Here is a 19599-nt window from a genome sequence, read left to right on the forward strand (position 1 = left end):
AACCCAAGTAATCGTGCAAAACGCGTAGGGTCTTTTGGCGATTACAAATTCCAGTTGTAAATTTATTTTCTCTTTATGACTAGTGTGTTCACTGGATTTACATCTAAACGGTATGTGCGCTTGAACCCCCTTTTCTACCTTGACATGCCATCGTGTCTGTTTCCAGCGCTGCGTCTGCTCCCTTACAGGAGACCTCTTCTTCAGTTCACCAGCAAGTTGTCCAGTTCGAGACAGCAGCATGGGAGCCGAACCAACAGTCCCTGTTCTGGTTTAAAGAGAGTAAGGTGCTCTTAGATTTTTAGAAAAATTGTTTTTTTAAAGAATTGAAAGAGCGCCTTAAAAAATCTAATTGTCACTTAAAATCATTAGCAACATATGTTTGTATGTCAACTCATGTTCTTACACTTAGAGTGTGTTTTCATATTCTTTGCATGAATTTTTGCTTCTCTTGTAGTTCTTTTTTTGTTGTTAAATTTTGATGAATTTATGGTGCACAAAAGTGGTGCATACTTGGATTAATATTACATATAACTTACATACTCTGAATATGTTGGCGTTTTACAAATAAATGATAATAATAATAATAATAATATGTGCACCATAGACAACATCAAAACTCCAATCCTAGCATCATTTTTTTCTATGTGAAAAAAAAGTTCATGCACACACCATACACCACACAAAAATAGGGTTTATACACTAGCACAGCGATGCGCAAACCTGGGCAGACTTTTTTTTTGGAAGGGGGGGGATGCGGCTCACTTATTGGGCTTCCGTGTCCACTCGCTCTATGCATAGCACGCAATAATTTTTTCAGGGCTTTATTGTTGAACATCACAAGATGTATGATAATACTTGAAGCTACTTTTTTTATACTATGATGGGATTATTTACTAAAGAGTTTCAGTGCCACACACGGAAACTCCAAATCAAGTCAATGGACGTTTCCATGAGTCCGGTTGGCAATAACACACAAGTGAATTGCGGCAGAGAAGTCTGATCTATTAGGCTGCGGTCCCAGTAACAGCGTGTGCGCACGGCGCGGCGTGCGCTGTGTGTGTAAGCACCGCCCCTCAATGGGGCTGGGCCCAGTACGCACCGTCACGCAGAAGGTGCAGCCGCGCCGTGCTGCAAGGTTTTTTCCAACTCAATCAAATTGAGTTCAAACCTTGCGATGGAGGCGTGGCCACGCCCCCACCGGCGGTTCACCCAATGAGGGCGAACCAGCTGCATGAAGTAATGGCCACGCCCCCGCAAATCCCTGACCACGCCCCCTCCCGTCGCAAGCTCCCTCTCTCCCCTCAGACCGCAGATCGCGGTTAGCGCTGTGCACGCGCCGCCCCCCCCCCCGCCGGGCGAGCGTGTCACAGACATGACTGGGACCGCAGCCTTGTAGAACGAGTTCTGTTGTCTGGTATCCATATCCTCCCGCTCTAACACACACTCCCACTATCTCTCTTTCAACCACACTCCCTATCTCACTCATTTTCTCTCCTCTCTCCTCGTGCTCTCATCAACATCGTAATGCCCCTTTATTGGCAGATGCATAAGCCATGAATTGTATACTGCAGAACTCAGAAACAACAGAACTCCTGGAGAAGCCTGACAAGGATCCAATTCCTCTAACAGAAGAAGTAGTAAAACTACAGCTGGAGGCAAGCTCATGATGCACCACTTTCATACAAAAACCTAAACCCTACAGAGCTTTATCTGTGAATCTCGCTTAGAATCACGCAGTCCTGCATCTATTCAGACCATCTCACCAGCTTTGAGCAGATGACATACATGTTTCAAATATTTTCGACGGATTGCACAAAGTGGTGACCCTTGTTTTTGCATACGGATTTGCATAGCTGTAATAACATTTCTTTGAAAAAAAGCTTTTTTAACGTGGTGTACACATTTGAAAGGGACTTTTAAAATATGGTAAGATGCAAAGCCGTATGAAAACTGCTGACCCCGAAATGCACATAGTGTTTATAAAGTGTTTACAGAATAGACCCCATAATCCCTATGGTCTTCCTTTAATGGCATAGAAGAGTAGATGAATATGTCTCTGGGACAGTTTGTTTAGCTGAAAATATAAAGATAGAATTATGTGATAAATTAGACATCATATACAGTATGTGCTTATTTATGTGTATACTCTCATTTCTGTGCTACAGGGACTGCGCTATAGCTGGTCCTTTCAGAGCTGAAGAAATTAGAAATAACATACAGTACCGTATGATTGACATATCTTTAGAATGTATCAGCTAAATGAAATCACAATTATTTGCCTTAAATATAAGCGATTTCTTAATAGTGTTTTATCTCTGTAACCCCTCCGCCTTAGCTTTAAGCTCACCCCTCCCACTTCTACCTAATCATTGTGTTCAGATAAATGTGCCTATTAAGAGATTTCTTTCCCCCACAGGGGGGGGGGGGGGGTGCACTTGCTGCTGCGACAAGCATGGATATATATATATATATATATTTTTTTTGCACCCATTTTTTTTCACTATAATTATTAGGGTACTTCTGATTTTTAACTGCACTGTAGCTCATACATAGCACATATAGTGCTTCTTAAATTGTAACCCTTTAGGCGCTGTATAAATGTCACATATCCCATGCTGTTGACTATCATTGTTTTGTTTCCTCTCTTCTCTCCATGCCATGCAAGGAATACATGACAGTATAATATCGGTAGTGTAGTGTAGGACAGGGGTGTGCAAACTGGGGGGGCGCAGCAGTTGCAGTGGCCCCCGCACTCTTCCCTAAAACATGGTAACGCGGGTCAAATGACGCCCACAGCATCATTTGACGCCAAAGAGGAGGTAAAGAGGGAGCAGGCAGGGGGGCGCAGACTGAGAAGTTTGCGCACCCCTGTTATAGGACCTGCTGAAATGGGTTAACCTTGACATGGTTGTAGGCGTAAAATATTTGGCCAAATGACAAAACTAAATTACACATATTTATGAAGAAAGAATATACTGTAGATAAAATACATAGTAATGTAGTAAATACTTTTTTATATTGGATGTAGCATTGGGCTCTCTTTTCTTGTGTTGCTATCCCAGTAGCAGTCCAAATGACACACACACACACACACACACACACACACACACACACACACACACACACACACACACACACACACACACACACACACACACACACACACACACACACACACACACACACACACACACACACACACACACGTTTGTGTGCTTTACCTCTAACCCAGTCAGGTATTCCAATCCTCAGTGTTGATTAATGACATTGCAATGTTCTTGCTGGTTTAGTGCTAACAATTAGCCTGAGCTGCACGGAAAGGCAAGGCAGGGATATTTAAAGGTTTGGGAAGATTAAATACAGAGAAACTACCTAGAGAGCCAAATGTTTCTTTTTTTTTTTTTGTCTGTGAATATCTACTGCTTCCTGTGCATAGTGATCTTGTCAGCCACACTATTGAAAATGTACAAAACACTAAATGGTTCAATGAAGTTACAACATACAAAACCCATTAGAGACCTGAACACCCGGCAATGCTCTTTACTTCTTCAATAGACGAAAGGGCAAAATATTTATTACTGACCTTTTAGTTTAATCTTCACATTTATGCAGTCTATCATAGCAAATATAACTAGCTTAGCCAAAATATTACTTCCTGCATAGTTTACTTTACATGGTTGCTTATACTACAGATTGAAAATGTAATTCCTATTCTATTGACTGCATTATCTTATAGTTACAAGAAAGTACTAATACCCAATTAAATATCGCTGTTCTTTTGTTTTTAATGTTACATTTATTATGTAAATGATGTATATTTTTCTAAATTATGCAACAATGTCACAAGGACTATCACGGGCTATCTTTACTAGAGATGGGCAAAAATGTGGGTTTTGGCTCTCTTATGGCGTTTTCTTGCATATTCAAATATTTGCGTGTCTGTTGGCATTTTAATTGTCTTAAGTAGAGGTAGGAGCGCTCATTTCTGAAAGTATAAAATGCCTCGGGTACATGGTTACACGCCGTGGGGGCAATCAGTGTAAGAAGAATCCTTACAGCGGAGAAACCGGCACTCCATAAGTCTTCTCAATATAAAAAATAAGAAGCTTTATAGTGGGCGGATCTGTCCACAATAAAGCTTCTTACTTTTTATATTGAACAGACCTGTTTGAAGTGCCGATTTGTCAGGATTCTCCTTACATTTTAAATAAGTCACCATTAGTGTTTCTTTTCATACAAATATTCTGAACAAAAAATGTGAAAATATTTGAAAATGTACAACAAAAAGATAGAAAATTTGAGTATATTCAAACATTTGCACAATAAAGGGAAACAATAATCAGTGGTTGAAAGAAATAAAATGGACAATGTTACAAAATGGGAAAAATATTAGGAAATGAGACAATATTTGAATTCAAAATATTTGAGATTTTTTTCCGGAAAGTTATAAAAAAAACCAAAAAAAAAAACCTGTAAACCTGAATTTTGACACATTTGCCAATCTCTAATCTTTACAATCTTTGCAACAAGGCACCTTGTAACCCATTTAACTAGATGGGTTGGAAGGTGTCGTATGGCAGAAGACTGCTTAGAAAATGTGGGCCTAAATATTTCCACCTTTGAGTGGCGTTCCATTAGAGGAATACTGCACTAAATCCCATCAAGAGTAACAAAGTGCACGGAAAACCTACAATTTGGGCCATTTTTATTGTGACCTGCAAATATTATTTGAACAGCCATAAGCATTAGGGCTGGGACCAGCTGCGCCCGGCGGCGCGGGCGGCCGCGCGAGCGTTCCCCACCAGCAGGGGGGAGTAGAGGGTCCCTCCGCTCAAACCACGCCCGCTCTCCCACTCCCGCCCCCCTCCTGCTCCGGCTCCCGCTCCCTACAGACCGCATATCGCGGTCTGTGTCTGTCAGCACCCCGCCTGTCTGCAGTGCGGGCGCGCTGACTGAGGGAGCGGGGCCTTAGCCTTAGGCTTCACAAATTGGAGCATTGGTTAATAAACGATGAAAAAATGTGTCACTGTAACTCTGTGTCAATGTGTAAAGATGCTCTGCTTTTGCCAGCAAACATTTTGGGCGTGGTTATAGGAGATAGTCAGCAAAATCATGTAAGGTACAGTATATCATACAGTATGTATCAAGTTTGAGCAATGACATGTTTACAGGCATACCCCGGTTTAAGGACACTCACTTTAAGTACACTCGCGAGTAAGGACATATCGCTCAATAGGCAAACGGCAGCTCACGCATGCGCCTGTCAGCACGTCCTGAACAGCAATACCAGCTCCCTACCTGTACTGAAGCTGTGCGCAACCGGGGAGACTATAGAGCCTGTTACAAATGCGTTATTTACATCAGTTATGCACGTATATGACGATTGCAGTACAGTACATGCATCGATAAGTGGAAAAAAGGTAGTGCTTCACTTTAAGTACATTTTCGCTTTACATACATGCTACGGTCCCATTGCGTACGTTAATGCGGGGTATGCCTGTAATGTATTTATTATTTACATATCGACAGTTGACAGCTTGTTATGATAGACAAAAGTATTTTATACAAATGGAACTCTTTCAATTAACTTCTCTTGTTCTTTAAAGAAAGCTGAAAAGACCACATCATTCTTTGTTATTGCTTGAAGAAAAGGTGTTGAAGCTACAAACTTCATACTCTGCATAATTACACAAAGTAGGTATAATTAACCAGAAAAAGGATGCAGTTGGCTTTTTTCAACCGTCACCTGTACATATATTAATGCTACTTTAAATGTCATTTTCATGCAAAGCCTGTTTAAAAGTTAGTAGAAGAACAGACAAGGTAAATATACCAATACAGTAAAAGTGAATCCTCTGGTATAAAATATGGTGAAAAAAATGTTACACTCTATTACACTTCTACACAGCGTAAACTGATAAGCAGAACTTTTTAGCAAAGTGATTTCAATGTATATCATTGTACTGCAAATGAAAATATTACTTGTGAGCACATTAACGTCTCATACAGGTCTGCAACCCTTTGTTTCACCATTATTTCTTAGCATACACTGCAGCCAGGGATTCTGGGTAATGACATGCAAATGAGCAATATGTGTGTCACTTTTAGCTTTGTGTCCATTTTAACATGTACGCTGATTAAGCTTAACAGCTGGGGTTAAAGAAGTGCAAAGATACTCACTGATAGCGGTTTCGACCTTTTGGTTCTCACCAGTGTGGGGTTGGTTTGCAATGTGAAAATGGAAGTTGCTACAACCAGACAGAAAGTTATGATGAGTAAACAAGTGACAACCCCCCTCCCCCACACCGTACAGTGTACCGCAAACATAAATACCACTTTTTAGCACATTAACATGCCTCACACAGGACTGCAACCCTGTCTTTTGCGATTATATCTTTACATACAATGCTTCCACTGCAGCCAGGGTGTAGGCGGATGCTCACAGAGGTATGCAAGAGAGACTGGTTATGGTGAAATTAAATAAGGCTTTTATTGCGCCTGTTTCCTTAACATCAGGAAACCATCCAAACAAGGGGTAAACAAAGCTTCTATTCACTTGGGAGTATTTCTAGGGAAATACTATGCAGTCCACAACTCCCTTTAGATAAGCATGTCTCCCAGCCCCAAACATATATCATGAAATGAGCAGATATAAAAAGTCTTATAAATGAAAGTCTTATCTGTTTGTAGTGGTTTGGAGGGAAAATCTTCCCTGTTCCTGGTTGCTAACTTTTCCTCAGGGTTTGTCAGCATTCAGGTTTAGAAGTTTCCCCTGTGTCTTGCAAGCAGCCTCTTCTGGTACAGTAGACTCAAGACGGCTGTCCCCATGTCAGTCTCACAACATCCTTCCTGTCTCAAAAGACAGGCTTTTCTAATCAATCTAATCAGACAGGTGGTGTTTGTTAATTGACTACCAGAAGTTAACCACCACACTCCTGGATTAGAGGCACATTACCTGAACAGGGATAACTCTCCTGTTACACAGGGATTCTGGGTAATGGCATGCAAATGAGCACTCATAGGGGCCTATTCACTAAACCTCGATAAAAATCAGTGCATTGGCGAGCGACTTTGCATTGTTTTACCGCACTCTAAAATGTGTCAAAATGGTACAGTATTCACTAAGAAAAAACATCATACTACTTGTTTTTTTTTTCTAAGTCCTATCGCACTGAAACTGTTTGTTTAAGCTGCACGGAGACGCTGCGTCTCCATGCACGGCTCTTACAGGCGATCGTGCAGTTGAAATATTCATTTTAATAATAGTATACAGGAGCTGGGGGTCTCCTGAGCTGAACCGCATAAATGTCAGCCTCGGGGACCCCCTGCTTCCCGACTTACAGGCCCCGGTATGGGGTGCCGGCTTCTCCTATGCATTTAAATCTTCTGTGTCACATGACAGGGAGATTTAAACATGGCGGGGATATCGGCACCCCATACCAGGGCCTGTAACTCGGGAAGCAGGGGGTCAAAAAGTCATTTCATTGCAATATTGCACTGTTATCTGAGCTTTGTGAATAGCAACACAGGCAATATCGCACTTTTCGGGCATTTATAGTGCATTTATAGTGCATTTATAGTGCTATAAGCCACTTATCAAAGTTTAGTGAATAAGCCTCATATTGTGTCACTTTTTGCTTCTTGTCCATTTTAGCAAATAACCATTAATATTTATCATTATACTGAAAGTCCACATTACTCTTTAGTCATTACTTTTATAAAAGAGATTTTAAAACCATCACCAGCCTTTATGAATTTCCAGGAATGAGAGTGAATGCGTAATGCTAAAAACCAGAAACACACCCATCTCCCCTCCCCCTCCCCGGTGTCCCGTACTCTGGCCTCTTTCCCTGCTCCGCACACTGCTGCTGCCTGCCCCCCCCCCCGCCGAGTGATGTGCATCCACCACCTCCCCCCTTCGGTTGGGACCTCCGCCGGTGACAGCGGGGGCCAGGGGGAGGGGTCGTGAAGCGCCAAACACTGCCCGCCTGAGTGATGCGCCCCTCCCAGTGAGATGCCGAGACCCCCCCGTGTTCCTGTACCTCTGCCGGGGGGCTGGCTGCAGCAAAACACATAGCCGTGTCCGCAGCTCTGCCGGGGGTGAGAGGAGTCAGGAGAGAGCGGGGGCAGGACACAGAGAGACATACACACACCACACCGAGAGAGAGAGACACACACACTGACACATTGTCATGTGCAAATAGCTAAAACACACATTCTAAGTCAAACTTCTTTGCGTTTTGGCGCTGAAATTGTGTTTTGATTTTTAATCAAAAACATCACCACCATCAAATACAATTTCTGGGACAAAACAGTGACAAAAGACAAAGAAGTTTCACTTAAAATGCTCAGCGCACACACACATTTTTTTTTTTTACAGGACACAGTCCGGTACAATAATGGACACCTGGCAACCCTACGAACAACAGCTGTATGTTGTTTGTTATATCTCAGCAAAGTTAGTAGTCAACTTAACAGAACACTGTCCATTCTGCCAACGAGATAAGTAAATGTAACTCTGCTATAATCAAAGAGGGAATTCACTAGTACTACACTAAACTAACCTAGAAAAAAAAGAGAATGAATTGAATTTACAATAAATACCAAGCTTGAGTAATATATTTTTCAAACCATCAGAAGTTCCATAATACTAGTTAAAACATAAGAGAAAATCACCAATGTTTCACTGTAAATTAACCTTTATCAGGGTGTGTGAACCTTCATCATTAAAATGTAAGCTTTTACCTTAAATCAAGATGAACTGCACTTGTGACTCACTAATCTAACACATGCAAAAACATGTTAAAATTATTTACAGTATGTTGTCTAAAGGCCAAAATGTTAATCAGATATCTCATGCCTTCTGTTTTACAAATATACACATGGGAGTTTAGGGGGGGGGAAACTAAAATTGCAGGGTTTTCTTTCTTCCCTTTCATCTCTTCACTGTATGATCTATTTAAAGATCACAAAGAAATAATACAAATGTTAAAAACAAATTGTGTCTTTATCAATTTGAAGTGAATGCATTATCAAGTAGAAGATACGTGGTTTGTTGGTTTCTACAAAAACAGTCTGCTATCCGCGCTCGTGCTGTCCTGAGTTTTCATTATGGATGACAGTCACCCCTTTCTGCTATGTGCGTGAAGCATCTCCCCCAAAAACGCTTCTAAAAGGGGGCTCCCAAAGGAGACCCCAAACGACAAAAGCACAATACACACACAGCGCACCGGTGCGCTGTGTGTGTGTATTGCGCTTTTGTTGGTTTCTAATTAAAAAATAATTTTGACTCCGTTTTATAGCACGTAGAGTTTGTTAAATAGACCCTACAGGCTTGCTAACTTCCAGATCCTGTGTCACCTTCTTTCCACCCGCGCCATGCCATGCAAGGTCTCTGTCCATTCGTATTGTTAATGACTAACGGATAACCTTCCTTATACTTGTTGCACACGTTTCCCCACCCCCTGGGAACAACGGTGTGTGTGGTGCATTACCTGTGGCTCGCAGGAGGCCTGAACCTCCGCTGCTGTTAGTCTGGGGCGTACCTGATCCGATGGGTGACAGCGTCTCCACCTGCGCGGGATTCTAGCTATGTGGGATAGCCCTGTGCAAGACCATATATGAACAATACACACTGATATAGTAAAACAATAGCAATTTACTGTATGCATAGAAACAATCATAAACATTAATACCACTACCGCAACACTAGGCCTCGCAAGGCCGCAACCCCTCACCGTGCTTTCCCAACACCGTGTCCACAATAAGCCACCCGCCCAAGTGTGTGAGACAGCGCTGCCCCACTAAATTGAAGAAGTGAGTCAGTGCACTTTGTTACCGGATGGTCCCACACCAGGCACACTGATGTTGTCAGATGGGATCCACGGATCCAGAGTAGGTAACTGTGAAATCTCAGCCTCTATGGTGGGTGGGTCCCACATGGATTGTACCACCTTTAAGAGTCTCTGTGGTAGCAGGTGTCTGGTCCCAGACACCCGAGGACAGGATACAGCTGTGTCCTGTCTGTGTCCCTGACACTAGTACTCCAGGGGTAGTGTCCCTATCTATGGGGCCTGTCCCTGCAGCAACCAGAAGCTGAGGGGAGTTGGAGCCTAGCTGGGGCCTTATAGGGGGCATCTGGCCTAGTGCAGGTGCCACAGACACCTTCACACATAACCTATCCCTCCCTTGTCCCAGCTCAGACTGCCTGGCAAGATCTCAGCACGCGTAATGCAAAGGCCGTCGATGCCTTTTAATGCTCAGCGCTTGTGCAAAGTGTCTCTCGTGCGGGCGCCAACCCCAACAAGGCGGCGCCCTGTAGCGGTGCTCCCCGCGGGCCTCCCACGACCTGCTTGCCTGGCAACAACCTTCCTTGCAACTACCGGCGCTCGCTGGGCAGTCACGCACCCCCGCAACGTTCCCGGAGGTAAGGCAGGCAGAGAAACCCAGAGGGGGGAAACCTGGCCACATACTGTATATGCTACCACCAGCACATTACTTGAAAGTGTTTACTCACGTCCTGTTTATTTCTGGGTGGTTTTAGGCTGAAAGCTGGACTCAGGATTAGAAATGTTAATTATGACATATGTTACTTGTATAAAGTACAACCAAGATTATCATCCTTACACAAAGTTGTGATGACTGCTCTAAAGTGTTCCCCAAAGCAATCCATCTATACATCAAAAAGAAAAAAATCCACATTTGCCTTGATACACAGACCCCACGCAACATTAACTACAAATTAATGAGTTCATCATGTAAAGTCACTTTAGAATTGTTAATGATGAAATTTCAGTCATGATTCTATTTAGCCACTGTCTCTCACGACTACAAAGGGCAACTGACCCTATTGCAGCACAGAGAGATGGACAGCATGAATAGGCAGATGAACTACATGCAGTCATCGGGTAGTATGGCGATGACAACTTCATAACAAAATATAACGGCGCCTAGATAAACATATATAACCTGTGTGATTATCCAATGACAGTCCAGCCCTCACAGTCTAAGTAATACCCAAGGTTTGCTTGCTTGGTGTCTTATTAATATACAAAATATAACGGTGCCTAGATAAACATATGACAACTTCATGCACCACAAATATGCTATTATGTGTTGGTCTAGATAACTGACAATTGTATATCATTGACACAAGTAGATAGACGGCTCTGACTATCAAATTTAGTTATCACCTTTATACAGATACACGGGCTACTGTTACTATGTGCCAATCTGTAGCTGCTTCTTCACAAAATTGCTAGACGGCCGGTTTCTGTTGGAATTTGATTTTATTATCAGCAGCTTAGCAGCTAACACACTGGGACTTGTATACAGGTGCATATTGCTACATTGTATCAATTAAAGGAGCAGCTATTACACTGCTATAGCATTACAAATGTTGCAAAAAATTCGACAGTGAAAGAGACGGAGGGCCTCATGCAGAGAGCATAGAATTTTAAAATGGGCGAATTTCATAAAAAGTAGCTTTTTTGGAGAGTTTTATTCTCCATATGCAGAAAAGTGCGAATTCTGCTATGTTTAACATGGATGCGTGTGGCGAGTTTAAATTGGCGAGATGCGCGCTTCAGAAACGTGTAAAAACAAATTCGCGCCTTTTTTTTCCCCTTTACTATAAACGGCGAGCGCCATCTTGCCATCTTTTCCTGGCGCGGCAAAAATGCGAGAATCGCGCCATTTTTTGGCGCAAACAGCCGCTACTTTCCGTTCGCACCTCTCTGCATTCGGAGAGTTTTAAAAATGGCGAGATGGAGGTTCTCGCCAGCCGCGAGGCGAATTTTAGCAATTGAAAAAACAAAATGGCGCGTTTTTCGGAACTCGCCATTTTCTGCCGGTTTCTGCGCGAAATTGTACAAAAAATGGCGAATTTCGAAATAACGATGCTCTCTGCATAAGGCCCGGAGTATCTGATCTCTGCTACTGTGTTTTCATTCGTCCAATTCAAAGAAATGTCTGAAGCACTAATGTTGTTTTACATGTACGGGAACTGAAGCGAATGGGATTGTCAGCAGCATTACAGCTACTCCCTAAGTTTGTATACTAAGTACATATTGCCATATAATAATAACTTTTTGAACAGCAGCATTAACAAGGTCGCAGGTCCAGTTACAAAACGGACTCTAAGTAGTTGACCTTCCACTTGTTTGCTTCAAGGATACGTTTGAAGCACTTCCGGTATGTGTGTATATATATATATATATATATATATATATATATATATATATATACAGTGTTCGACAAACCTATACATTTGCTCGCCCCGGGTGAGTGGATTTAACCCCCGGGCGAGTAAATATTGGCCCAAGCAGCACACGTTTGGTACTAGGTGGCGAGTAGATTTTTTTGTGTGGCGAGTAGATTTTTTGGTGATTTGTCAACCACTGTATATATATATATATATATATATATATATATATATATATATATATATATATATATATATATATACACACATCTGAACAGTAGCAACAGTTTGTATGGACTCTCTTGAGCTATCAGTGTTTTACTAACGTTGTCATTTAATAGCTGGTTTCATTATCTCCCCCGCACATGCTGATCTTAGAACATATGTATAACTAGTCCCTGGGATTTATGAGACAAACCACCTATCTGTTTGATTCTGTTAGGAGGTTCTACATACTAGTTTGCTGTTACACTACCAATCTCCTGTTACCAATTTGGTTTAAAGTATCAATAGAGGAATTTCCTCAATTCTCCAGTTAAATATCTTAGGCCCGTAATATAGTGTGCGCGGCCGTGCGAACGCGCGTACACATGCTGCACACTTTTTGTGTGTATGCTGTGAGCGAAAGTGAGGTACTGTGTTTGTTTGTGTGTGTGTATGTATATGTGTGTGTGTGTGTGTGTGTGTGTGTGTGTATGTATGTGTGTGTATGTGTCAAATACATTTATAATAAATAAATAGTTGGTAAATAAATTATTTATTAACATAGTACATACACACACACACACACACACACACACACACATTTCAGCGGCGGTAGCGGCGCAAAATCTTTATTTTCCCCATCTTCTCCCCTGTCGGCTGGCTCCACGCTCACTGCCGCTCGTGGTCCTATTATAGGAAGGTTGACTGACCACAGCCAACTATACCAGCCACGTGCGCGCACGGCGCAGCAAGGGCGCCCTCTATAGAACAGCCCTTAGAGAGTATTTAGCTTTAGTTCACAATCTCACCACCAAGTATTTTAATTTCACCTTGTATATATTGTACACTTTAAAGTTATAATTGATTAATAAAGTTTTATTGTTTTTTGATACATCTGAGGATGCATTGATCAGTCTTCCTGGACACGGAAAGTGTCTCTATGCCAATAGAGATTTGTCATTGTATTATACAAATTTGACATTTATCTACTGGATTCAGTTTATTTGATTATTCTCTTTACTAGGCTGAGTGCAATTAGTGAATAACTTTTCTCTTTGGTTTCTGTGACCAATTACTGTGCTATGTAACACTCATGTGGCAATTTATATACAGTTTGGATAGATTTACAGGAGCTTGTAAACTCATTGGGCAGGGACTTCCTTCCTATTGTCTCAATTTGTTTTAACTCATTAAGTATGTACTATTTTGTCATACCATATACTGTACAGTCGCAGTGCTTAGTCTCTGATAGCTGTTAAGGGTGCTGTGTAGGGGCAAGTTGGGCGTGAATTAGCAGATAGAAGAATGGGCGTCAGGAACTTTTGTAAAACATAAAAAGGTGATTATTTGACATCCGTCTATAAGGCTGTGTGTGTGTATATACAGTGTATTGTGAATTATAGTGATAAAAAGGCGCTAACTACTTAAAATATAATTAAATGACAATGAGTGGAAATACCAAGTGCAATTAACAATGTGTGCTCAATAATAAACCAAAATGGAAACAATTATTACATAACCCTGCTCAAACCCTATGGTGGAGCCTGTTTCATGGGTTCCAGGAAGATGTAAGTACAGATTCCTCTTTTTTAGGTGCAGGGGAGGGCCCTTCCACTTTGTGGGACGGGAAGAACACAACCCAGCAGAAACAGGAGAAAGGGTTAAATGGAAACTCCAAAAGAGGAAGACAGTCAGAGGAAAGAGAGGCAGACGAAAAAGGGAGAGAAAAAAGAAGTGTGAAATAGAAATAGATAATGTTTTTAATTTGAGCAGTATTGCACTAACAGAACCACAAAAAAGCATTCATTCCAAAGGTCTATCCTTTGCGCCCATGAAAGGGCATAGTGAATTTGACTTATTCATGGACGCTAATCGGTATCTCAGAAAGTTAACAGTAAAAAGGTATTTCTTTTAGGTAGACATATTGAACCCAACTTGAATATTGAAGTGCCCCCTATCGTTGAACAGGAGAGACAATTTATCCATACAGGGCTAAGGCCAAAATCAACTTTTTTCCCCCATTTTGCTTCCGGAAATCATTTGGAGGTTTTCTTCCAAATGATTACTAAAGATTTTGAAGATATGGCAAAAAAAGATAATACCCAGAACCGAAAAAGAAAAGCTGAAAATCTGACAAAAATTGAAAAAGAAGGCCTAAAACAACTAATGGAAAAGGAAAATTTGATTATAAAACAGGCGGACAAGGGAGGAGGTGTAGTCCTTATGGATAAACATGACTATGAGAAGGAGGCACTAAGACTACTGGGAGATAGTAATACGTACAAAAAGTTACCTTCTAATCCCATTAAGGACTATACAGAGGAACTTAAAAAACTTTAGGATGGGGGAAGGGAGACCAGCATACTAGATAAGAAGGAATACAAATTCCTCTATCAGGATAAAGCTAGGATGCCGGTCTTCTACTTCCTTCCTAAGGTCCATAAAAGTGTAGTCAATCCCCCAGGCTGACCAATAGTCTCGGGGATTGATTCACTAACAGCTAACCTCTCTATGTATATTGATATCTTTTTGCAAAAATACGTAGTTCAACAAAAATCTTATCTGAGAGATACATTAGATCTGTTAAATTTGTTAAAAGATGTGATATGGGAAGATCATTACATCCTAGCAACATGTGATGTTGCATCACTATATACAGTGATACAGCACACACAGGGATGTGCAGCAACAAAATGATTTTTACAGGAGGACGAGACTTTACTTTCACCACAAATTGATTTTATTATTGATAGTATTAATTTCATTGTACATCACAATTATTTTTGGTTTGGGGACACTTTTTATTTGCAACAGTGTGGGACGGCGATGGGGACGAGATTCGCGCCAAGCTATGCCAATCTGTTCGTAGCAGATTGGGAGAAAGACAACATCTGGAGTGGCAGTGAGCTTGGCGCGGACCTCGTCCTCTATCGCCGTTACATTGATGACGTGTTTATTATTTGGAGTGGTGGAGAAGAGAATTTAGTCACATTTTTGGATAATATGAACACCAACACTTATAATCTTACCTGCACAAATGAATGGAGCCATTCTGCAGTAAATTATTTAGATTTGAATATTTATGTTGACAACCATGTGTTAAAGACAAGAACTCACTTTAAGGACACAGACAAAAACAATTTTATTAGGAGAGACAGATGCCATCTACCAAGATGGATGGATAATGTGCCAGTTAGCCAACTGATTCACATTAAAAGAAACTGTACAGATGTGGACCAATGTGACACACAGTCAGAAAGGATTCAGAATAAATTTTTGGAGAAGAATTATAATAAAGAACTGATAAAAAATGCAAGGGAAAAAGTTGGGAATATGAACAGAAACGACTTGTTAAAAGTGAAAAAAAGAAAGAGTAGAGAGAATAGAGATTTTGAATTTGCCTTTCTCACTGGATACGATAAGGAGGCAGGTGACATTAGACAGATCCTTTTTAGGCATTGGGACATCCTGAAAAATTATCCTATTTTGGGCCCAGTTATACCAGATAGACCTAACATCATTTTTAAAAAAGCTAACAACTTAAAAAATAAACTTGCGCCAAGCGCAATGAGAAATAATAAAAAATGTTTGGATAATAGTTGGCTTAACATGAAAGGATTTTTTGGATGGAAGAAATGCACAGCTTGTCGGTATAAATCATCTGAACAAACCCGCTTTTTCTCAAATATAACAGGCGAATGTTTTAACATAGAAAGTTTCATGACCTGCAGGACGGACCATGTAGTTTATCTTCTGGAATGTTCCTGCAGGTTACAGTATGTAGCAAAAACTATCAGGCCTGTGCGGACAAGGATAATAGAACATCTGAGCGGAACACATAGAAAGCTTCTGAATCATAGCATACCAAAACATTTCTTAGAATGCCACGCGGGTGAACCAACAAGCTTGCAGTTCAAAGCAATAGAGCATGTATTGCCACACTGGAGGGGAGGTGATAGGGGATCGGAATTGCTTAGGAGGGAAGCATTCTGGATCCACCGTTTAAAACCCTTACGCCAAAAGGTTTAAACGCCGAAATTGATCTGGCACCCTTCCTTATATGAATGTATATCTAATGATGCTCTTTTTTGCTCTACCTGCCTTATCTATGTCGTTTAAGCCTTCAATGTCACGCCATGTACATCCGATGTAACCAAAATACCCTTGTATACCCTTTCACACTACAGTATCAGTTCTTTGAAATAGTCTTACAAATATGCATTTGATTGTGTAGTCATCTTGTAATATCGAGCCTAGTGGCATCTGTGATCCTTATGTACTTTGCACATTGTGTCAGACGTGGTATCAAAAATTGTATGAATATACTGCACATTTATGTGATGTAAATGAAATGTCATTCTCTATTTAATCTTTAGCACTATTAATTATAATTTTAAATACACATATAGATTATAGAGTATATATTTTTACACAAAATTATTTATATTTAAAGTCTCGCCCGATAAATTGCAGTGGCAGGTAACTTATGATGCAGCTACAATTAACAGCAGCACCTACTGTATGAGTATCTCTCAACCATACTAGTTAATGTGAAAAATATTTACCCTTACTATATTTTTATACGTTTTGCAGCTGTAACTAATTGCTGCATATATTGTAATTCCCATTCACAGAAGTTTATGTGAAATAACAAGTATCTTTCTCCTCATTATATGTTTGCTGGTGACAGCTGCAAGTTAAATTTGCAATACTGACACTTGCAGCATTACTTTAAGTTATTTATTTATTTATAAAATATTTTACCAGGAAGTAATACATTGAGAGTTACCTCTCGTTTTCAAGTATGTCCTGGGCACAGAGTAAAACAAATAATACATGGTTACAAGTACAGTTACATAAATGAACAAGGTATACATTATATACAAGACATTGCGTGCACAGTTAAAGAAAATATATATTATGAGCATATGAAACAGTTACAGACCAGATTAAAGTGTGAGACAGCCTTAGATTTGAAAGAACTTAAGCTGGTGGTGGATATGAGAGTCTCTGGTAGGTTGTTCCAGTTTTGGGGTGCACGGAAGGAGAAGGAGGAACGTCCGGATACTTTGTTGAGCCTTGGGACCATGAATAGTCTTTTGGAGTCTGATCTCAGGTGATAGGCATGTGGTAGGGGTGAGGAGCTTGTGCAGGTAGCTGGGTAGCTTGCCCAGAAAGTATTTGAGAGTGAGACAGGAGTACCTCCTTGTACTCACCTTAATTAATTAATCCCATTCAGGTAGACCTGTCTAAAGGTATTATTCTCTCATACACTTGTAATTATACACCATTCAGTGATTTTTATACAATTATAGTGAAACTAAATCTCCAAGAATGATATTTCATAATAAGTTAACTATGTTAATACAGTATCATGATGTTATCTAATTGTAATGTAGCTCTGATGATGTATATTATTGCTAACCATAGCGCTATGATAATTGTTCGAATTAACTGTATTATTGGATAGGATAGGGTATATATAGACATCTATTAACCCCACAACCTACACACTCCTGACAAAGCCATACACAGCTCTCAAGGGCTGGGCGAAACGCGTTGAGTGGTGTTTTGGACCAGTGAGGAACCCGTAGCTTCACCATGCACAGAGCCGTGACGTCATACGCACCGGAGGACACACAGAGAGGAGTTGGAATCTCGAAGTGCAGGCGAAGGAACTCCAGAGCAAAGAGGGGAGGCGGTGAGAGCTGCGGAGTACCCACTTAATTCACATATATTGTGACAAATGATTGTTTTAAACTAGCACATTGTAAGTGCACATTTTATATACCTATTTTTTACATAAAGTATTATATCAGATCGCGCGATGTAGTGCTGTTTTTCTCCTTCATATATACCACCGCCTTACTGACGAGACGTGCCTGGAGGGAACACCACACACCATCATATCCTATTGGGTAGCAGCCCTATCTGCTAATCGCATTTTTACCACAGACATCTTGTGAGTAGATACACCATTAGAGCCAAGATTTCATCACATGATTAATCTCTTTATCAATACGTCTGCACTTAAATTTTGCATTGTTTGTTCTTTTGTTTCCCATATATGCTCCTCCTGGATTGTCTGAAATATGTGTGTATATACATACATACATATGTAGCCATGTGGTAAAAATGGTATACAGTTCTCTCATGCTGGCAGTAAGCCTGGTAAGTATACAGGATTGCCAGCATCAATCATGGAGGTTTGCCCTCACACCCTGGTGAGGTGTCATATGTACATGAGGGGAGTGGTAACAGACCTTGTGTCCATTGTTAGTGACACAGGAGGTGGAGCCATTTCCTTGGTATATAAGGCACAGCACTGCCCAAAGTTAGTGGTTCAGCATGTATGCAAGTTTATGTTCAAGGTCAAGGGGATAATCTAACGTGATTCTGCAGCAAATAGCCTGACCTGCAGCACTAGGGCTGGCAGGGCCTACACTCTGTCCAGGGACCTGGCACAGGTGGTGATCTCTCTGAGGGGAGAGGTGATCCAACTCTATTGGGAGGGCAGATAGATCTTCAGAAAGGAGAGCACAGAAGATGAGTGGCTGAGCTGTTGCTGCGAGGGGCAGTCTGCCCATACCATCATCAATAAAGATGCCCTGTTTCACGACAACCCCACTGTGTGAGTGTGAAGTTACTCCACAGCGGAAGGCACCACCAAGAAGGAGTTCCTCATCAGAACCATCTCCTTGCAGATGCAGAGATCCTGATGAGGTGGAGGCGCTGCACTGTATGTAGGTAGGACTCTAGCACACTACCTCAGCTGCCTGTCTGGGTTGGCATTCCCCACACAACATCATGCGGGAGACTCAGGAGTCCTGTTTCCAACAGGTGCACCACCAGACACGACCATGTAATGGGGACTGGTTAGACCACAGGGGCCAATGTGAGATTGGGGGGGTCAGCCAGGTCAGAAAGTCCGTTACACATACATACAACAGAAACTCATGGCAAAACATAATGCTCTAGACTTCACCCCCCTGGTAGCTCTCACTCTCTACGCTGGGGAGGTACTTAAATCTGTTACCCGTAGAAAGGGATATATTGAACATCTCTTGCATAAAGTCAGTAATGCCCCATATCGAATGGGCCTCCCAGGAATACAGCGGACTCCTGGATTAGTAATTTAGCTACTATTTACTGCATACTTCTTGCATACCTGTTTGGTCAGGATTGCACTAGGA

This window comes from Ascaphus truei, chromosome 4 (genome assembly GCF_040206685.1).
Source record: "Ascaphus truei isolate aAscTru1 chromosome 4, aAscTru1.hap1, whole genome shotgun sequence".
Lineage (NCBI taxonomy): Eukaryota > Metazoa > Chordata > Amphibia > Anura > Ascaphidae > Ascaphus > Ascaphus truei.